The following is a 23,626-nucleotide window of genomic DNA, read 5'->3' as shown; positions in this document are numbered from 1 at the left end:
GAAATTGGCCTAATTCTCCTTCACTGTGAGGGTCTGCTGAGCATTACCGCGGATCACGGGCCCTGTGAACGGCTAGGGTTCCCGCTGATATTCAGCCATTTATCCTGGCAGTGAAATGACTCGGCAGTGAGACATTCCTTCAATCAGCTACATAATCACTAACAGTGAAATCAAACAGCTGTTAGACAACACTGACTTACCGGGAATACCAAAGACTGCGAGAATTGGATAGTAAACATCTGTTACTTTAGAATCGTTGGCCGGGTCATATTTTTTTAGAAGGATGCGAGATTTCACTCAGTTTTCTGATTGTATTTAAGAACCGTAATTGTTTCCCCCTTTATAGGCCAACCCCAGTTCGACTGATGAAATCAGCTCATTTAATAATTCGTGTTAGTTATAGTCACTTAACAAACAAGCGGCTAATTTACCTCGTCAGAGACCCCGGTCCGCCAATGGGAAGATTGACCAGCTCAGTTCCAGAAACTTCGTCAATTAAAATTAATGATCGGAAAGTAACCCCAGAGGTGATGTGTTCTGCGCATGCCACCTTTGAATGTTGAAAGGGACGTCCGTCCTGAAGACTGTTGGTCTCTTGGAGCTTCATATTATTCTGGTGCGATCTGGACTCAGCCATTGCAGAATGTAAACCTGTTATAGACTGTAATGTACAACTTAAACCTATTTTATTCTGTGTGGATACCTCGTGATGACTCGGCGTTATTATGACTGGCGATGATATTGCTCGAACGTTAACAATACTGGATATGTCCGTGTATTTATGCTTTTGCTGTCAGTCAACAGTACTAGACATTACCTACTATAACAATAATAGTAGAAAAATTTAGAAAATTATCGGTGCTGATTTTAACCTATCGTTATTCAGGAAAACTCCAATCAAACATTTGTATGCCCTGCTCCAAATTTTTTTGTCCTGAAATACAAACAGAAAATGCTGGGAATACTCAGGAGATCTTGTAGCATCAGCGTAGCGTGAATCAGAGTTTATTTTTCAGGCAATGGTCAGCATTGACCTTTAAATTTCAGATATCGAGTATCGCAGCTTCACTGGGGAAGCCCCTACACGAGCAATAATAGTTGTGTCCGTGCAGAGAATCATTCTAACATTTCTAGCTGTAACACTATAATGTTACTGCGGAGGCCTGTACTCAAAGTAATTCGTGATAACATCCCTGACACATTGCTGGGGCTGATCCAGTGCCTCCAAGGATTATTTTTTCTTGTTTTGTTTTATTTCTCTCCGAAATCCGGTCGCCTGATTATAAGGTAATGTTCTCCATTGCCGGAGTTAATATTTTAATCAGCACTCTGGGTAAAATTGGGAAAGCCCCTATTATATGAAAATGATGTTGCTTACAATCCTCTATTTCACTTTAGGAGCATTTATAATGCTTTGGCCAAGAATCATGGCACAAGTACCCTTGGGCATAAACAAAAAGAAATAAGGAAAATGAAAAGATACTTTTAGGTTGTAACTGCGCTTGGAGAATGAAAGGGTGTCATGACATATCACTGAAAAAAATGCTAATAGGGCAGATAAATCTATTCCTCGCTCAAACTTAATGCAGCAGGAACCATTTTATCCTTGAATATACACAGTTTATATTGACGTTTACACCTTATAACTGAACACAAAGCGGAGTCACAAATTGAAAAGTCAAGCTATGGAGAATATTACTGCTTCCAATTGGCGATGGATCGATTATGTATCTCCCCAGTTGACAGCGAACAAAACAGTAATAATTCACCTAAGTACAATTGCCTTACGAAGGACAATGGTCGCTTTCAAGAGGGGAGCTAAATGTGGTTGTTACACTTGAATGCAGATGCAAGGGGAAAATGCACCTTTCTGCCAATAGCAATCAATGTTATCGAAGATATAGCGGGCAGGAGCACAAAACCCACTTGTGTCTCAATCATGACTAATCACTTAAAATGTGGTAAATTTGTTGTAAAGCAGCCACTTTTGGCATTTGACAGCTGTTAATTCAAGGACTCTGCTCTCTTTATCTCGCAACCAGGTGGAAAGACACCTTATGTTTAAGAAGCGAGCGGTCACTAGTTCTTTCATTTAAATGATGTTTCTTCATTCTACCTGCCATAAACCAAAGCCATTGTGAGTGGCGAGTGTCATCCGAATTTAACTTGCGTTTGCAGAAGTTGTTACTGGATTTAGAGCATCGGAGGTGACGCCTGTAACAATTTCTGCGTCAATATAATTTTTATTGTCAACCCTGCAGTGAAGCATCGAGCTCGTAAACGGTGAACTCGTATTGCACAATTATCATTGCCCGCAAAACTTCCACAGAAACGAAAGATGACTGGTATTTCACTCCTACCAGGGTTTGTTCTGTAAAGCGACGAAGAAATGGGAGGGGGATGGGGGGCGGGTGAATCTTCCCTCTCTCTGAACCACACAGAAAAAGACTGGCCGCAGCTGTCCTTACAGATATTTGTAATAGAACCAGAGGATGCTGGAAATACTCCGCGGGCCTGACAGCTTCTGTGAACAGAGACAGCAGAGTTAACGTTTTCAGGTTCTTTATACTATAGGGAATAATTTGCTTTATATCTCCACACAATTTAAGACATGACCATAATTTCTCCACCCGAATCGTCTAACCAATCTCCTCTCAACTTTCTCTTCTCGAAGAAGAACAGCCCCAGTTTCGCCCATTTATCCACATAACTGAAGTCTCCCATCCTTGGAATCATTCTCGTAAATCTTTTCTGAACCCTTTCTAAAACCTTCGTTTAAGTTGAACCATAATTTTATGAAGGTTAATTACTTAGTTCCTTTCGTTCTGTTTGCCCTGATTTATAAAGCCGAGTGTTCAGGACGAAGGACTGCTTTCTAAAACTGCCCTGCCACCTTCACTGATTTATGCACCTGTACACCCACGTCCCTCTGCTCATGCATCCAATCAGAATTAGAGCCATCATTTTATGTCACCCCTCCTCGTTCACCTGACCACATTGTATCACTTCACACTTCTGTACATTAAATTTCACCTGCCTTGTGTCTTCCCATTCCACAGACCTACCTATACCCTCTTGAAGTATATTATTATCCGCCTCACAGTTCACAATATTTCTAGTCTTGCACCATCCTCAAATTTTGAAATTATGCCCTGCACACCCATGTCTAGGTTATTGATCTCAATCTTGAAAATGCAGTGGTCCCGTTACATACCGGTAGCCCCACCACACCCCACAGCCTTACGCCCTCCCTCCAAGCCCCAGTCAGAAGTAAGGAACGTTTCCTGTATGTCATGCTTTAATAGGCTTGAATTCAATTATTAAACTGTGGCACAATTGAATTCCAGCTATGCTAAAGACCAACGATTCAAAACGCCACATGGTTGGAAATAAAATACTTCCAGGAACTAAAAGTTTTAACTACAAAGCATAGGTTTAATAATATTTGCGGAATCAAATGATTAATACAAGGGGAGAGAAGGTTAGAGTAGATTAAGGGATGATATGACAAACTCATTTGCTTAGAGCTCCTACATTTTCAAATCCCCCACTTCACCAGTGCATTTCCATCAGTCATAGTGTTATTAATAACTACATCAAGTCGCGTTTATATAGCACCTCTAAAATAGTAGATGTGAGGTCTTGTGGACTCAGCCGGGAACCCTGGCTCGAAGTACCACTCCAGGACTTGATTAGCAATAATTAAATTTATTCAGTTACGGGATGTGGGCTTGGCTGGGTAGGCCAGCATTAATTGCCCATCTTTAATTGCCCTTGAGAAGGTGGTGGTGAGCTGCCTTATTGAATCGCAGCAGTCCTTGTGATGTAGGTACACCAACAGTACTTTTAGGAAGGGAGTTCCAGGATTTTGACCCAGTGACAGCGAAGGAACGGTGTTATATTTCTAAGTCAGGATGGTGAGTGACTTGGAGGGAAACTTTCAGCTGCTGGTGTTCTAATGTCGCTGCTGCACTGTCCTCTTAGATGGTCGTGGTGGTTTGTTGGAAAGGAGCTGGCTAAGGAGCCTTGGTGAATTCCTGTTTGCAGGGATAATGGCCAAGCTGGAGGATGAGGGGAGGAGGAACCATCTCCTACCAGGACCGTATCATCCTCCACCAGTGGCACCGAGCAGTGCTCAGCATTAATTAAAACCGACACTCTGTACAGTGACAGCGGAAAGGAGCCGAGTGAGGCAGCCAGAGGGAAGGAGGAAAGGCAGCAGGAGGCTGAGACTCAACGTTTAACCCCAAGTCAGAATGAAAACAGCCACATCAGGCCAATAAGACACAGAGCCCCTCACCAGCTGTATTCACCGCCACATTCTGCTGGACTTCACTTGGTAACAGCTGAATTTACATTAGTGTGTAATGCACATGCGCAGTCGAGCATCGCAGATCGAACACCACTTTACCCAGATCCAGACATTCCAGTGGTGAGACAGCGAGTGTGACAGGCTGAAATGGAAGCCGTGAGACAGGAGAATGCTATCCTGTGTGTAGAGAACGACAGACCTCGGGCTCATTTGAACAGCTGGGCCAAGGTACGAGCATGTCCTCTGTGTGACAAGCTGGGTAAGAATTCTCTGTCCCATGCTGCCCCCCACAAATCAGCAGCTTCTTCTACAGTGTGTGATTGCCGGGTCCCTGCACATTATGATGAATTGTTTGAGACACCTGAAAACAGATTTGTGTGAATAGAGATCCTGATATTGAATGTAGTGAAATTCACGTGGATCATCCCCCCCACCCCACCCCCGTTCCCCGGCCCCCTCCACGGCTTCTGAAATTATAGCCCTTGGATTTGTCTGGGGAGCAAGATAATGTAATCTGCGAGTTTCCTCTTTACATTGAAGCTATGAATCCTGGAAAGCTACATCTCATGCGGGGCATTTTTGGTCCCTTGGAGGGCATGGACAGTGCCAATTGACAGCAGGTCTGAAGATGGAAACTGGGTGAGTGTTTGTGGAACCCTCCCTCCATTATGTGAACTTAGGTCAAACTGAGAGTTCACATCATGTTCTCACCCTCGACTTTCCCGCGAATATGCTCACAAGCAGTGGATCAGAGAGACTGGGGCCTACATTAATTTACTGGCCTTTTTCTCTGTTCATGTAACAGGATTAATAATCCAGGGAGGTTAATACTCTGGGGACGCAGGTTCAAATCCAACTACGGCAACTGATCGAATTTACAATCATTTAAGAAATTCTGGGATATAAAACTAATTTAAATAATGCTAACTCACATTAGACTATCATCAGCTGTTGTAAAAAAAACCATCAGGTTCATAAATGTCCTTTAGGGATGGAAATCTGCTGTCCTGACCCAGTCTGGCCTGCAGAAATGTGATTGACTCTTAACCATTCGCAAGGGATGGGGATGCCGGCCTTGTTAGGGATGTTACATTTGAAAGAATGAAGAAAGTCCTTGTTCTACCGCTCTGTAAGACATATACTGACCTGCCTAGTTACGCCTCGAAGCTTTGAGGTTGATCGATGCCAATGAGTGATTCTTGTCACCAGGTTGGGAATTTAAATGAGAAATCACAGAGATCACGCTTTGACTCGCTCTTTACGATGGTTCAATGTCCATCATTGAAACATTTTTTAAAATATTTTACAAACAGACCAGCAGTTATTCCTACCATTATGCAGACCTCAGAGGGTAACTGCCAATCAACCACACATGAATGCCGAAATTACAAAGTTACAGGGCCCTCAAGAATCCATTTTCACACAAAGGATACCTGCTGGAGGCAGGATTGAGGAATGGGAGCGGGAAAGGAGATTTGACGCAAGTACAATTCACTCAGGAAATTAAAGCACATTGTCTAGTTTTCACATCCCATCATGTTTTAGCAGCAACACACATTTGCAGCCATCGGACTATCAGGGTCTCAAATTAATTCCCTAACTTTCAGAACCCTGGGCACGAGAAGGTGGAACTGCAACATCGTCAAATGTGTTTTGTAGCACCGGAAAAATTGGAGACTCTAAAAAATTTAGAAAAGAGAAACCTGGTTATAAGCCGCCTGGTACATGCAATCTTCACTAGTGATGTCCTGCACAACTCAAGCTGCAGGGGCGCAGCTTCTACAGCAGACGGGAGGAAGCCTTTACCCTTGAAGGTCATTGAGACAGTCAAGGATGAGTGCATATATCAACCAGTAACCAGGCATTTATAAAGCAAATGAACGCATTGCATGTAATTCCCAGGAGCTGCTGGGTGATGAACTAAACACTCGGCCTGGGTCCAAATGTTTCACTCAAAGAGCCTCTGTCTTGTGATTTTAATAAGCGAATGCGTTACCTTCTCGGAGTTCATGAGACAGCACCATCGACAGGATGGAAAGCCAGTGACGGGAGAGACAGAGCTGAACCGAATAATAAACAGCTGCTGCACAAATGCAAGACGGCGGCCCAGCAGGAGGCCTGACACAATAATGACAGGGGGCGGGGGGGATTCCCCCATCACTGCAGGGTGAACATAAATATATTCACCTTTCATTTTAACATTTGTTTTTTTTCCCCCTCATTGGGTTCCTGGTCGGGAAATGTTTCAAGAGGAAAAATAAATCCCTATCATTATTAAAAGTCCCAAAATGGGGTCAGAAGGAGTGTTATTTTGCCAGGATTTGCCACAAAACAGAAAACCTGAATTGATGACATTTTCATTGTCTCTGAACTCTCCTAGCCTTTCACTGCAGGTACAGAATATACATTTTTTCCTCAGTCGTGCGCATTATTGAGCATAGGCGTGTGCCGCGTATTCACTGACAATTCCCCATATTGACAACTTCCCTGGAAGTTTGGTGTGAGTATTACATCCGCGGATCTCACTGGCGGTCAGATTTTCCCATTGATAAACCAAGACACTACACAAAAGAGGAATGTTTCACGATATGAATGTGCTGATCGGAGGACAATTTAATTTCTTTCATTCAACAAATCTATCAATTTGTGGGTTATTAAGCATCATAAGTTCCTGACAGCAATTGAACAACAGCGACTTCAATCAGAAGTCTCGGAAACAACTGTTGGAAGCCCCCTCCAGTCCCACATTTTGCCACTTCAGCATTTTCATTTGTTACTGAGTGAAGTTAACCCCAGGTTTTTCTACTCTGTGCCAAAGTTCAGCAGTTCCTCGTTAGTATAGTGCTTAGTATCCCCACCTGTCACGCGGGAGACCGGGGTTCAATTCCACGACGGGGAGGAGGTGTTGTCCTTCATAAGAGGAAACACACGAATTGGGCATTGTTTTATATACAGGAGAGAGTGCAGATTTCGTCTCAGAAATTCAGGAGCAGCGGTCGTTTTTAGAGATCCTGGAATATGAAAGTTTCTTGAGAGGAACGGCCCTTCACACCAATAGTCAGCCTACAGTTCCCTATGTGTCCGAACACCCGACTCTGGCTCTTTCACTAAAACTTGGCTGAATCGGAATTTCAGTGAAATCAGTGAATTGGCAGCTTGAACCCAGGACAGTTTGCTGAAAGAAGGTATTTTAAAACCGAGAGGAGCCGGCCACACTCGGTTTAGTAATGACTAACGAGGCAGAATTCATTAATAATCTGACAGTCAACGAGTATCTTGTAAACAGTGAGTGTAACATGATAGAGTAACTTACATTATAACATCTGCCACCATTTTATTAATTTATTAAACGTATTTTTCCCTTTATTTCCATTGCTTTTAGACGGCAGCATTTCAGTATCCTACCTTCCATCCCCGCCCCCTCGCAACTTTTCTGTTCTTATCCCATCGCCTCTCCCTCAGTGAACACGATGATTCTCCCAATTCCAGCTCTATTTTCTGGTCTCTGCACTATCAGCAGCTCCTTGGCACAGAGATTATTTTTTCTTTTGATCTTTCATTGAATGAAATTTGAAAGATGGTGATGACCGTTCATATTCCTCTTTCTTCCTCGTCGCCAATCATTCAGTTTTCTTCCTCTGTAAATCTGTTTGTCTCTTGAACTCCCTCCTAACCCTCTTCAATTCCCGACACCAAACCACAGCTCAGTCCCTACATTTAACGCACTGACTGTCCCTTTACCGAGATCCTTCCCCATGACTGCAGGAGGCATTCGATGCATTTTTTTTGTAAATTTGAACAAGTAAGATCAGCCCAAAACTATTCCCGCTGACTGGGAATCTCGGACCCAGTGCCACCGTCAAAGAGTTAAAGTCAGGGTTTTTACCGAGGGAATTAGAAAAAAGAATTCTACACACAAAGTGTGTGAGAACTTCTGTACACGGCAATTTATCTGCGTCAAAAGAACATAGGACAAACTGCAGGACTCCAACCTACAATCTTCTGATAACCTTGCACGACACAGGGAAGTAAAACTCCTCATCTAATAGGCCCTCCGACCACAGCATCAACAATGCAACAAATATCATTTATTTTTCCGCAACGTTCAGGAACCTGAATCAGAAGGTAGAGAGCGCAGATTGCCCCCGTGTCTGATCCCCTCCTGAATCTGAGTTATCATATTTTCTGTGAACCTTGTTTGTTATTGTGTTGTCTAAACACTGAACCACAATGAACTTACTAGGATCCCGATACTGGAGTTACTGACAGCTGTCAGTTCACTCAGTGTTAAAAGACGGGAATCGGGCGGAATTGGAGACAACACATTCCCTGGGAGACCGAGTCCTCACTAAACTACCGGGAGGGGGAGAGTCAGGAACAGAACAACTGTGACACTCCGGTCTGTTCACTGACTCTCCATCCCTCTCAGTGAACCCAGTGACAGGAATTATTGATATTAATGGTTCATGAACAGCAAATATCCTGCAGGGAATTATCCCAATTGGACGAGCTAAAGGGGCAAATGTCAGCTTTAAAGGGTCTCAGTCCTTGGCCACAGTCTGGGACATTTTGTTCAGCTTCTGATTGCAGTGAAATGTGAAAAGTCCCGCAGCGACATAATGTTCCAGAGATACAGACACAGTAACAATCCTAATATTGAACAATAATGGCTGACACTGTATCCATTTTACCCCTAATGTCTCTGATATAACTACATGATATTAGGCAGACTGACAGGCTGTTATCAGATGAACACTCAGTACTTGAACATCCTAAACATCGGCCAACCCCGACCCTGCCTCAGCTCATCAGCTGCTGAAACCCTCATCCATGTCTTTGTTTACTCTCGGCTTGACTATTCCAGTGTTCACCTGGCCGGCCTCCCATCTTCCACCCCACACATACCTGTGCTCATCCAAAATTCTGCTGCCTGGAACTTCACCTGAAAACATGGGAAAAGTCCGCTACCCCGGAAGACGATGGAAACAAAATCCGCGCCAGGGCGGGAACCCGAGTGAACATTGTTAATGATCAGTTTGTTGATCACCCGTTTTTGCAGTTTGTTCAGTTGCTGGTAAATGAACATTTGTGTTCCTGAACAAATCGAGATGGCAAATTCTCCCAATAGATCAGCACAGAGACCGCTGTTGTGGTCATTGTAGCAGTTTTCACAGTGACATACTTTGCTTTAAAATTCTGGCCATGACAGTGACAATTGAAGATGGGAAATGGAGCTAAATTGCGAATGAGAAGTAAGGCGGCCACTTCAGTGCCAACTTATGACGGGTGTTTCAGCGCGAAATGACGGAGTGCCAGTTCAATTTAAAGTTTGGTGCTGCCATAACAATGACAGTGTTGGAGAGGAATGAATGTGTAAAGACTTTGCTGAAAGTTTGATATTCTAATATATGAAGAACATGATCAGTAGATCTGCTGTTTCCAGACACCATTTAGACAGATAAATTTGTAAAGGCCGCAGTTTCTCCTGGCGAGAATCATGATTGTCAATAGGTTCGCCGTAAGAAAGAGGGAAACGAGATCAGTGATAGCGAGAGCCAGATAAATATCACAGTAAGTAGAGGGAATGTTCAGATGTGTTTCGACTGAGTGTTATGCGCCTTGATTCTTTCCTGTCATACATGCAGACACTTTTTCAAAGCATGAAAACAATATACGCTCAATATCCTTCCTGTACACTTCTTTGAGACAGTATCAAGGCAGCAGGGGGGCGGGGGTCAATCGGATTCTGTGTCTGAAATGGTACCGAAGAACGACCCAAGGACCATCGGCACTCAGTCCTTGCTGACTGACCGCGCACCAGCTGGACCATTGGAACAATCGTCTTTGTAAATTGAAAGCTTCAGGTTACCAGGGATTTGGAAGGGAATGAGTTTTCCCCAGAGCTGCCTCATTGTCCCGATCTTCACGAAGATGATCAGCAACATCAACGCTCCCCTTCTGAATGTTCAAAATATTCCGCCGAAAGCAAACCTCAAGCTGAAAACCTTCTCGCCCTCAACAGGCTGATATCTTATCCAACCTCTCTTTTTCTATTTATATCATGAGATATGGATATGCCTCCACGACCAGTATAAGTTGCTCATCCGAAATTGCCTTGGGAAGGATTGCTAACTTTACAATGTGAAAACACTTCAAACATTGAAGTAAAATTAGTTTTGAGATGTTGCCCTGTCCTCAGGATGATGCAAGTGAAGCTTGGAATTGGAACTGAATTGCGAATGAGAAGTAAAACGATCACAGTTTTTACGAATTATGACCGGTTCTTTAGCGAGAAATGACCGAGTGCCTGTTGAATTTTAAATTTGGTAGTAAAAGCCGGGGAAGTTGCAAGTGCAGGAAACTAAAAGATATTTCCACCTGGCTCTCAATCAGGGCTTTAGGCGATTGGAGCAAGTTGCGGAACCTGTAAATGGGAGAACAAATAACAGGCCGACTGCCCTCGGTGATTTACAAACCTATCCCAGTAACAGTCATACAGGTAAGCTACTAAACCGTGGGGAGAGCTCACAGTAATTTTGCGTTCGGTTTGCCCTCTGCTGGGTGTCTTCGTCACTAGAATGTCTGAGAGAGATTGGAATTACGACAAGTTAGACGGGAAAACATTGTCTTCTCAGGGACCTAGTTTATCCGTCGCTTACAAGTCGCTCAGCAATGAAGTAGACTTTGCGCGGTTCAGTATTTTACTTCGTTCCGGTCATGTTTGAGAATAATTAACAACACATTAGGAGTATATTGTGCTGCTTTTTTAAAAGATATCTCGAAGCAGCAAATGTTTTTTTGGCCTCGCCAGCAGCTGACTGACTGTTGAGAAATTTGATAATGGATAGACTTTGCTGACAGATGTAGTATTTGCGTGAAATTGTTGTGAAGCGAGTTATTGTTGTCGTGTAGAGAGCTGTTGATAGCTTCAATGCAATCACTTTATGGTAGGCTAGTACGATTGGTTGCACTGACACTTGAAAATTGTCTCGAGGTAATTTGCCTGCAGCATTGCAGCGAACGGCAGGCATGGGCACAGTTAACAGCGATGTCACTGCTCGTCTGCAAGTATTTCTCTGTACAGGAGAAAATATTTGTTGCCATGATGCTGACCGGTTTATTGCACAGAAGTGTGAAAAAGGACAGATTTGCAGGACAAGAGGCAGAAATTTTCCAAAGGCAAGAAGTGTGGAAGAGAAAAAGGCTCAACCTGCGATGCGGCAGGAGAACACGGTCCGATTCGAAATCCCATTCCGATGTGACAGTATAGGAATTACAACTGAACCTCGAACCATGGAACAGTAGAAGGACTGCAACTGAACTGGAATAGGGACAGAATTACCACACATCTCCCATGTCCTATTGTTCAATGGGGATCGAACCCGTGAGCTTTAACGCTATTAGCATCATCCTCTAACCAATGGAGCTAACTGATCAAAAACAGAAAGTGCTGGAAAAACTCAGCAGGTCTGACAACATCTGTGGAGGGAAAGACAGAGTTAACATTTCGAGTCCGTATGACTCTGAAGAGGTTTTTCCAGCATTTTTTGTTTCTGTTTCAGATTTCCAGCATCCGCAGCATTTTGCCTTTATCTCGGAGCTAACTGGTCGCCAAGCAGCACGTTTCCTAGTTTGATCAATTGCTTTTCAAATTCAGTCTAGCAGTGAGTGGAGAATTCAGCATTCTTCCTTACCTGACTGATCCCGCACAGGCTGGAACTCTCGTATTTGCCCAGTAAAAGCTTCAGGTTACCAGGGAGCTGTAAGGATATATTTGCCCAAGAGATGCTGAGCAGAGCGTCGTTTGCAAGTGTTCCGTTGTGCAGTAGCAAAGCTTTGTTGTCTTGTCGCCAACAAATTTGTAGCACAGAATTGTTAAAAGAAGGGCGGATTTGTCAGAACTAGAGGCAGAAATGTTCCAGAAGGAAGGAGCATGGATGGAAAAAAAACACAGCCTGCAACGCTGCAGAAGAACTTTTCGAAACGCTCTTTCCATGTGACAGCGGAGGAATAACAACTGAACCGGGTCCGGGCTTTAATTACTTCTAACTCGAATAAAATACGTTGGCCCGTACGGGGATCGAACCCGCGACCTTGGCGTTATTAGCACCACGCTCTAACCATCTGAGCTAACCGGCCACTTGGTGAAGTCCCCCTAGTATCTGGTTTTCAAACTCAATGGGCAGTGAGTGGAGGATTCCGCAATCTTCCTCGCTGATTGATCGCGCACAGTCTGGAACTCCCGGATTTGCCCAGTTGAAAGTTCAGGTTACCAGCGAGCTGTGAGTGTATGTTTCTCCCAGAGCTGCTGAATGATCCGATCTTCACAAAGCTGTTCAGCTACAGATACCTTCTCCTTCTTGTCAATGATGAAAATAATCTGCTCAAAGCAAATCTTAAACTGCAAAATCTCCCGTCAATAGGCTGGTATCTATGCAATCTCTTTTCTATTTATTTCATGGGGTGTGGGCATGTCGAGCATGACCAGTGCAAGTTGCTCATTCACAATTGCCTTCGGAACGATGCTAAATCATATAAAATATATAAGCACTTCAAACACTGAAGTAAAAATAGTGTGGAAATGTTGCAGTATCTCTAGGATGTAGGAATTGAAGCGTGTGGATTTCATGGCGAATTGGAAGGAAGTTGCTGACAGTCGGGCAAACTCACGGCGGGGGCTTCAACGAGAAATTACCGAGTGCCTGTTGAAATTTACATTTGATGCTATCATTCGCGGTAGTTGCAATGTCAGGGAACTGAAATATATTTCCGCCTGGCTCTCAATCGATGACTTGAGGCGATCAGAGCAAGTTGGGAAAGCGGTAAGTAACAGGCCAACTGCCGCTGTGATTGATGTATTTATCTGATTAACAGTCATATAGCAGCGCCGCTTCACAAGCCGCAGAACAACAGTGTGGGGGGAGCTCAATCTTGTTTTGCCTCGGGTTTAGCCTCTTCTGGCTGTCTTCATAACGAAGCGTTCGGGATTGGTTGGAATTAGACGGGGGCGGCATTGATTTCTGAGCCCAGGAGGTTATGTGTCACCAATGAACGGTGAGTAGTTATAATGCAAAGGTTTCAAATCCGTTGCACTGTTTTGCTGCAAAGATCATTGGTATTTGTTTATCGGGCTGCATGGCAGAGCCAATGGCGAACTTGCATTTAAAACAGCGCCCGAGAATCGACGTGAATCCTGAAAACATCAGCGTTAAGGGTATTTGGGAGATGGATTTGCACCAACCAGATTTCTCCCCTGAAAAAAAAAGCCACATGTATATTTAGCCGCGCTTTTCATGGCACATATTAACTATTTGGAAATATATATAAGGGGAATCCTCATGAAGTTTTAGGCAACGAGAAAAGTGGTTGTGTTTGATAGTGAGGAGGTTTGATAGCAGGGAGATATCAATTGACTGGTTAGATGGCCAGTAAAGTGTCAAATGGAATTCAACCCGGGGGAGAGCGATGTGATGCAGCTGGGGAACTCAAACAGGTCGCAGGGAATACACAATTAATGAAGAGAGGATTGGGAGGTTTCGAGGAAGTGATGGACACTGGAGCGAATCTCCACAGATTCCCGAATGTTACATGAAAGGCCGATGAGGTGTTTAAGAAGTCAAGTAGAATCATTTCGTTTATTAGACGAGGCTTAAATATACTTGCAGGGAGGTTATGGTGGAGATGTATGAATCATTAGTTAGGCCACAATTTGAGAACTGTGTGCAGTCCTGGTCACCTCATGGAAATTACCAAATTACAAATCGATGGTGGAGCTCCGGCATGATGAACGTGGATAGCCGGTGGTATCTGCTGCTAAAAATGGGAACCAAACTTAGATAAAACTCGTCATCCCAGATTCAGCAGTGACCCTCATCAATATTCCATAACCCGAGCTCTGACCGGAGGGATATATTAACTTTGAACCGATCCACACAATTTAATTTTGAAGCCCGCTCAACTGAACAACACAGCAGAATCTTCTATGTATCTATTGCATTTCACAAACTCCCCACCCGTCCCCTTGCCAATGTGCTTGAAAGGAGCGTTATATATCAACATTTAAAACGAAGTTTCACAAGGAGGTATTTAGGAAAATGATGAAATGTCTGGCCAAATGGGTAGATTTGGACGAGTGTTTGAAAGAAGAAGAGAGAGGTAAAGTGGGACAGAGCTTAAGGGAGGGAATTCCAGATGTCACGAACGTACAATAATTCTCGTAACATTATTGTGATTTATTGTAAAGGTAGGACATAGTGGGATTTGATTAGTTTCTCTGAGTGTGTGTGGGATGTAATTGAATTGGGGACAGCTGGTCTGGAGTCTTTGACTCATCAACTGAATCTAGGTTTGAAATGCTAAATGGGAAAACATGGCTGAAGTCTTAGAATGTGAGGTGAGCAGAATTTGCAGTTTTAGGTATATCACAGCAGTTTGAATTTCAAAGAGATGGTTGGATGATACACCTAGCCGGAGAAGGCAAGCAATCAGCATGTTTATTTTTCCAAATGTTCCTGATAATATTAGCACTATGATTAGCAATATGATTCATATTATGAGAAAGGTAAGTTTAAAATACATATGGGAACAATGGGGATTACATTAAAAAAGACAAACATTTATAAAGGAGAACGATGGCAGGGAAGGCATTCTAAGGTCGACGGGAAGTGCAAACAGCCTTCAGTATTTGTGCATTAAGCCTGCTGTCTACACAGACCGAAGCTTGGAATAGCCACTTTGAATACTTCTGCCCAGGGTATTGTGTCGACTTGCTGGGGTCTGTTTAAATATATTTGTTTTTACTGTTTCCTTAACGGGAGTGTAAGTGGAAGCGAGGTTAATTAGGGGTTTTAGGAGTTAATATAGTAGTAATTTATAGACTTGTGCTGTGTATGAAATCCTCTTACATGTATTACATGTTCGGCACACAACATCAGACAATTACCTGTAACCATTCGGTCATCACCTTCACGTCTCAGCCATTTTCAAATCTCCCGGTCAACGCAGAAGTTAAAGACGTGATTCATCAAATCCTGCAGCTCAGAAGGAGGCCTGTCGGCCCATCTACTCTGTGTCAGTTCTTGGAATGAACTGTCAATTTAGATCCACAATCAAGCTTCCCACGTCACCCTGTAAATTAGTTCCCCTTAAATTCAGATTGAATCTGATTCCACCAACCTTTCAGACAGTAAAGCAATGCAGAGTAATTGCTGGGAATATTAAAAAATAATCCTGAGAATACTCAAGCGGTCAGGGAGCACCTGTGGAGGCAACAGAGTGAATTGTGCAGGTCGATGACTTTTCATCAGAAGTGAAGAAAGATATAAATATATTAAATGTTAATCCTGTGGAGAGGAGGAAGGGGCGGGATGTACAAAGCGAATGTCTGTGAGGGTGGAGGGAGGGAGGGAATAGGTTTCTTGATGTAAAATCCATAGAGAGTTGTAATGGGCATGATAAAGAAACAAAGGATATGTCCAGATGGGGCTGTGAATGGCTGCATTGCAACCGTCCGAAAGTAACATGAAGGAATAAAGATAGAAACGTGACAAAACTAAATCAGTAAAACCCAGCAAGACATCAACTGGAGGCAGATGTTATGAAGTTTACATCAACGTAACAAAGCCCGAAAAAAGCATTTGGGTTTACGTGCTAATATTATGAAGCCCGAATGGACCAATATTACCTTTGGAGGTGTTTACTTAAGGAAGCACTTTGATTTATTCCGGGTTTAGCAGAGCAAGGGAAGATGTTGACTGATCTATGTTACCGCACGTTATGCAGGAAAGAGTGGGGAGGGGTGCATGTTGAATCTTTTTAATCAATGCTCTCGGGCTTGCAGATCGATTTAGACACCTACACTTAGTGCTTCACACTATTTAAACGTTACTCCGAATGAGCTGTCTTGATTTCAAGGGGATGGTATTACACTTTCCCACATCAAACACCATTACAAATCATTTACCCACTCGTGAAATCCATCCCTGTGACTTTAGAGCTTCCCCCTTCAATTTCTGCAACTTAATAGCTCCCTGAAATGAATACACTCTTCAAACCTTTGAAGGTCTAATGCACAGACCAGGATAACAACAATCATCAGATCACACGCCACTGGTTAGGAGCGAATAGTTGATGCAAGTTGGAAGGTTTGTGAAATGAAGCCAAAGTGACGCTGCCGGTCTGTCTGTGAGGGAAACGCGTTGTAGGGGGTGAAATACAAAGAAGGGAATGGAAAAAATAGACGCTGCAATAACCCTAGTTAGACAGTGAAGGCTGCTATGGGAAACATGCTCAATGGAGGCCGGATAGCCGAGTCGGTACAGCATCAGACATTTAATCTGAAGGTCCATGGCTCCAGTCCTTATCCAATTGCATCCTTTTGGGACAAAGGGTACAGTCCCATTGAAATGACGGGAAAAAAGAGCAAAGTATGCTGAATTATTCAAGAGAACAGAAGAGACGTATAAGTTTCTTCGATTTGCAACAAAAAAAAACTTTCTTCTCGAAATTGTGGCGTTCTCGATGATTTTTAGGAATTATTTGCAGATTTCCAGCTACTCTAAGTGTGAAAGGTTCTTCCAGGCTTTTCCCTTGGCTGGCCGAGACACTATCCCTGTGAATCAGTGACAACAATATGTTCTTATTCAACCCTAGTCTTAACGCCGGTGGAAGCAGCTTCTCCCTATTTAATCTCACACTTGATTCTAACAAGATAGAAACCTCTATCAAACCACCCTTCATTCTTCTTTTCTCAAGAGATTAGAAATTGGTAGAAGCCCTGAAAACGAAAGAAAGTTGCAGGAAACGTCGAGGGATTGACACTAGGTGATCGTCTCCTTCAGAGAAGCAGCACAGAACGGACGGTCACCTTCTGTGCTTTACCCATCCTATAATTATACAAATCTAGAATTATCAAAACTGAACTTCTAAAGTGACCTACTTAACTCCGCAATCCGCACTGCTTCCACTCCAGGGTCAATGTAATCCTGGTGCTTCCTCTGAGTAGCGTCTGGAGGAACATGAGAAATAGGGACAGGTGTATTATCTATTTCACAACTTCTCAATAATTCACAAACTTTCTGGCTGATCTCCTGCTTCAATTGCACCATCCTGAGAATCCTCAATTCGCACCGTCATGCAGCACCATCACAGATAAAGAATTCCTAATGCGTTTGCGGCCCCAGAATCATGTTCACAGCAAAATAGTGGGATGCAATTCACAATATTGCATTACAAAACTCGCTTGTAGCTTTTATGCCACTCCGTCTGTTACATAGATCTGCGTAGCTGCAGATTTAAGACAGTTGTCTAACTATCTATTGGAATGATTGGCACCTCGGATATGACAGCCTGGAAGTCCAGACCTTAAAATGATTGTTTGTGCCTGTGCACTGGCGATTCGTGAGCGCTGTACCTGGAGACCCAAATCCTTTTGCTTCTCTACGGTCCCCTGTTTCTCACCACCTAGAAAATACGCCCATTGCTCACTGGATAAGCTCTTTGTGTACTCTCCACATCCTTAATGGCTGTCTCTACATCGACTGTTCAGCTGGAGGCACTAAAATCATTTGCTTCTATGTGCTTTACAAGCGTCGTACAACAGGGTAATAATTTATTGTTAATTACTTTGAACCACGTCCGAATGAAACAAAACACCGATATTGCAAAATTCTACGTCATAGCCCAGATATTTGTCGGCGACACGTAATTCACTAACTGAGAAACCAACGCTTTCGCCGTACAACGTTTTTGAATTAAATTTAACTCGGTTTCACTTCTTATAAAGAACACTCAGCGCAGCGCAAATACAAGCGGAAAGCAGTGAGAATTCTCCACAGTGTTGTCTTCTCTTCTGTCAAGCGGTGCTGCCACAAGCTGGCACTGAGATCAACGCATAAATGACAACTGCAGTTGGAATATTTTTCCTTCTGGTTAGTTGTTACCAAATTTGCTTTAAACACAACAAATCTCTGACTGAAAGCCTGGTAGAATGATCTTCCAGTTCCCTCTCCTTGCAACTCCGCCGAATGCTGGGAGTGAATTGAAAATTCACCGCACAGTCGGTGACCCACTTGATTTTGCGCTGAATCGCCGGTCACTAATTTAACTAATTTCCCGACATGCGCTGCCAACTTCAAGACATTTCTCCAGCCCCCTCGGCTCCTGCATCTCATTTAGCATTGACTAGTGTACCTTATATCGCCATTCCTCGCCCTCCCTGAAAAAATGTACAACTTCACTCTTCTCCGCGTTAAATTTCACTTCTGCCATCTGTTCCATCAGCCTGCCTCTGTCCCCTGGAAGGTTATCATTATCCTCCTCTGAATTTTACAACACTTCTGAGTTTTGTGTCATCCACAAGTTTTGAAATGGTGCCCTCCACGTTGACGCCTCGGTCCTATGTTGAAGAAAAACAGCATTGATGACACCGCTGATGGCTGGAGAATCCCATTATATAGCAATTCACCACAGCGCTTTGTTTCCTATCATTCAGCTGACTTGGTGCCCATGCTCCACTGACAGTCTTCATCCCAAAACAATCAAGTTAACTGAACACTAACTGCTTTTAACACATCCAGGCATGTTTTCCTGAATGAATCCGCACTTATCCATGTGGTAATACATTTTGTCTCTGGATATCATTTCCAAAAGCTCTTCCACCACTTGAGGTTAAACTGGTGCGCGTGTGGTTTACAAAATGATAATTAGTTACATTTTGTGAACAATGGTATACCATTTGCAATTCTACAATCCTCTAGCATCGTCCGTTAAAACTAAGCAGGATTGGAAATTTGCGGCCCACTGCCCTCCGCAATTTCCAAACTTACTTTCCTCAACACCCTGCCCCTGAACCAATCCTGGTGAATTGTCAACATTTAAGTAAAACCACGTTTATAATGCCTCCTCTATCTACAATTGTCGCCCACCCAATTTCACAACTACCTCGTGTTTCACTCTGCCTTTGGAAGTGTTTTTCTTTCTTGGCAAACACAATATAAGTCCTCTGGCTCCAGGCGCGAAATTCCGTTTTAGTCCCTATTCGGACCGTTCCTGTTCTCGCAACCTTTTATATTTATATCCATAAAGCAAAAACGAAATCTGCTAGTCTATTCTCCCATTCGCCCTTTTCTACCTGTATTTATTCTTCACTTCCCCAATGAATTTTCTATTATTTTCCATGGTTCTCACTTGCGGTGTAGTGTCCCCAGGGTAGTGTCCTCGGCCGAACCATCATCAGTTGCTTCATCAATGATCTTCCGTCCAAGATATGGTCAGAAGTGGGGATGTTCGCTGATGATTGCAAAATGTTCAGCACCATTCGCGACTCCTCGGATAATGAAGCATTCCATGGCCAAATGCAACAAGACCTGGACAATATCCAGGCTTGGGCTGACAAGTGGCAAGTAATATTTACAGCACACAAGTGACAGGCAATGATAATCTCCATCAAGAGATAATCTAACCATCGCCCCTTGACATCCGACTGCACTTCACTGAATCCCCACAATCAACATTCTGGGGGTTAACATTGACCAGAAACTGAACTGGACTAGCTATATAAATGCTGTGGCTACAAGAGCAGGTCATAGGCTGTGGATCCCGCGACGAATAACCCACTCCCTGACTCCTGAGAGCCTGTCTGTAATCTACAAGGCACAAGTCAGGAGTGTGATGGGATACTCCCCACTTGCCTGGATGAGTGCATCTTCCAAAACACTCAAGTAATTTGATACGGTCCAGTTCCACGCAGGCCGCTTGAGTGGCACCCCACGCACAATCATTCACTCCCTCCACCACTGACGGACGGTAGAAGCAGTGTCTACCTTCTACAGGGTGCACTGTACGGATTCACCAAGGCTCCTTAGGCAGCGCTTTCCAAACCCACGACCACTACCATCTAGAAGGACAAGGGCAGCAGATAAATGGGAACACCACCACTTGGACGTTCCCGTCCAAGTCACTCACCATCCTGACTTGGAAATTTATTGCCGTTCCTTGACTGTCACATGGTCAAAACCCTGGAACTCCCTCCCTAACAGAACTGTGGGTGTACCTACACCACAGGAAGTGCGGCGGTTCAAGAAGGCAGTTCGCCATCAAATTCTCAAGGACAATTAGGATGGGCAATATAGGCTGGCCCAACCAGCAAGCCCTCATCAGGTGAAGGAATAAAAGAATACAATCTGACAGCCTTTACTTCTTTCATTTTGCTCGATACATATTTTCTCATCGAAAACCTTTGGTTTTGTCTGGCCATCCTTTCCTAATCGTGGCAAGGAACCACGACATCACCCAAACAATCTCTTTAAAGGCTGTCACTGTGGCTTTCCTGAAAATATTTCGTTTCAATTCGTTTGGGCCAGAATAGGAAGAAAGTGTATTAGCATCAGTGTGCGTTTGTGTTTGCGTGTGTGCGCGTGTACGTGTGTGTGCGTGTGTGTGTGTGCGTGTGTGTGTGCGTGTACGTGTGTGTGCGTTTGTGTGTTTGTGTACATGTGAGAGAGGGAGAGACGGGTTGAAGGGGGGCGGGGATGTTGGGGGTTGAGAGGGAGAGATACATAGAGAGCCAAAGGGAGAAAAATGGAAAGAAAGAGATAGAGGGATATCGAGGGAGAGAGAGCTGGAGAAGAGACAGAGAGGTTGATGCAAGATGTTTGCTTTTCATTTTATCCATTCGCCCCGTGACACTGGAAGTGGCTGGGCCCTGTGGAGTGGGAAGCGAATAACCCAGAGAATATTGGTTGATGCCTGTGACTCATTCAGTTCAACATCAAACTGTGCTCCTTCATAAAATGAAAGCAGATAAAATTCTGGGGTCACGTCAGTAAAAATCACTTTGGCAGATGAATAAACATAGAGCTGGTGGAGCAAGAATAAGATGGCGGCCGGAGATGAAGTGTCACCGTATCTTTGTGAAAAGTTAGAAACTTAAATCGTGCCCCCACCTTCCACACCAGAGCTGTAAAAAGGATAGCGCGTGAGGTTATTGTCATCTCTGCCCAGTGCTGAATAATTTACATTTACAGCGTTATCACAGGACGATATCACATCGATCCAGAACTCAGGCGACTCTGAAGCACCCCTGTCGACACCTTATGCTACTGTGACTCTGTGATCTGCCAGTAAATTCTTAATCAGGAGCGATCTGATGCTAAGTATGTTACCAGCAGTCGAGGTAGTGGAAGCTGGAATAGTCTTTGTTAAAGCTGCTGCAGTTATATATTTGGCAGATGGATCTTGGATGGAGCTACTGGTCAGCACTGAGATGATGGAGCTCTTGTCACTACTCCTGACTCTGCTGTTTCCCGTGATTCTCTAAGCTGGAGTGTTCTGAGAATCAAATCTTACTGAAAATAAAGTTTTCAAAGCAGGCCGTTCACCTGAGTAGAGGCCTAGCTTAAACAGTCCCTCTTCACACACAATCATCTCCCATGAACCAGTCCAATGAAGATACATTGTCCTTTCTGTGAGGGAAAGCTGCCCTTCCTTAGGTAAGGAGACCGAAACCCTGGCTGGTTGTATCTCTATGTTATTCAGGCAGTCAGGGATCAGAAGGAAGTTCAGGACCGAGAATGCACTGTTCTGCCTACAGTAGGAGATACTGCACCAAGAACCTGCTCCAGTTAAACAGAAGTGACAAGGTTTGGACCAGGCACCTTGAAAGAGCGGGCATCATAGACTGGGGAGGTGAAGATCAAGCAAGATCATACCTGTTACATACTCCAGAAGGTACAATCCGCCGGAACATGATTCTCCTCCTCATCTGTTGAGAAGAACCTCCTATCATACTTTTAAGCTAATCAGGTAGAGACAGTCAAGTGGGTGTACCTACATCACATCCATTGCAGCGGTTCAGTAAAGCAGCTCAGCACCACCTTATCAAGGGAAATTGGTGATGGGTAATAAACACTGGCCTAGCCAGCCGCCTGCCAAATCCCATGAATGAATAAAAAAATGTGCCAGAAAGAAAAGATACTCTGATTTTTCAACTCCAAACCAATAAAGCTGGCCCAAAACAACTGGGCCTACAACCCTCCAGATGTGACCAGAACGAGATCTGGTAGAATTGTCAGGCCTCCAGACTGTATGAATTTATAAAGTCATAGGCTTGAAGAAGGAGAAAGGGTAGTTGTAAAAAATATTGTAATGCAATTATGTTGGATTAAGAGTGGAGGGAACGGTACTGCGAGTACGTTCGGCATAGCAAGAGTTAATGTGAGACTGGAGAACAGCACTGCCCACAGCGTGATAGAAAGAGTGACATGACAGTATACCTAAGATAGACAGGTTAGCGCATGGGAGAGGCATGATCAGGAGACTTGAGTAGATATCAGCATGGAGATGGCTCTTAGTCTGGCCTATAGTTTGTACACAACCACACAAAAACACATACACACACAAGCACGTAAGCACACATACGCGCGCGCGCGCACACACACACACACATACACATACAGTTATGTGTTGCCAACAAACGGTTATTGTTCAACATTACAAGCCTCTGAACACCTACTGAAAAGAACTCTTACAACACAAAGTATCCAAGTTTGCTGACGATGAAAAATGGCGTGAAAGCGTGTGTTGGAGATAACGCAGAAAATTTGCAGAGGGAGATGGATGGGCTGAGTGTGTGGGAAAGAACAGGGCAGGTAGAATACAATATGCCGAAATGTAAACAGATTCAGCTTGGTAACAGAAACTAGGAGAATTAAGTTCTACTAAGATTATGCGGGACATTGCACAGCTCCTGCCTGTTGCACTGAGGCAAGTTGGATCTCAATGTTCAATGCGTCTATGGGACGTATTTTCTATATCTCAAAAGGGGGTTTAACGGTGGGCCGCCTCTTTCCGCCTCACCATTTGATTGTGGAAAATTTGGGGAGCAGTTAAGTTGCTGAAATCCGTAATGGATGGTGAATTGAGTGAAGCCTTCACTAGTGAATTGCGGGCCGTTATCGGACACCACCAGGTCCAGGATGCCAATGGGCTCTCCAGGTTGTTGGACTTGTTGTTGAACTTTCCTCGCACTAAAATTGTATTCCTTCTTAAATCAAAATAGGTATCGAAAGATTTCAGAACAGCTTCAAATTTACCCGGAGATTCATTTATTCCTTGGCTCACAATGACGTCATCGGTTATCGGACCTTCTGTTTCCAAAAGTGTTTTCATTTCATCAACCTGTGTCTCCTTATCTAACCCTAAAGCTATGGTATATCTTTTAAAAATGCCCGCCAACGCCACCAATTCTGTGCCTGAATTGCCCCTTGGATCAGCAAAGATCGACCTGCTAGCTCTGATTTATTATCCAAGGCTGTT

General features: G+C 43.8%; 1 non-coding gene across 1 annotated transcript; it reads right to left on the bottom strand.

Moving 5' to 3' along the window:
- Nucleotides 1–12,377: 12,377 nt before the first annotated feature.
- Nucleotides 12,378–12,451, bottom strand: trnai-aau (transfer RNA isoleucine (anticodon AAU)). Its single transcript has one exon. It is a non-coding gene; the product is annotated as a tRNA-Ile (tRNA).
- Nucleotides 12,452–23,626: the final 11,175 nt, after the last annotated feature.

Source organism: Cetorhinus maximus, chromosome 16 (assembly GCF_964194155.1).
Source record: "Cetorhinus maximus chromosome 16, sCetMax3.hap1.1, whole genome shotgun sequence".
Lineage (NCBI taxonomy): Eukaryota > Metazoa > Chordata > Chondrichthyes > Lamniformes > Cetorhinidae > Cetorhinus > Cetorhinus maximus.
Note: the sequence above shows the minus strand (reverse complement) of the source record. Positions and strands in the feature narration are given on the sequence as shown.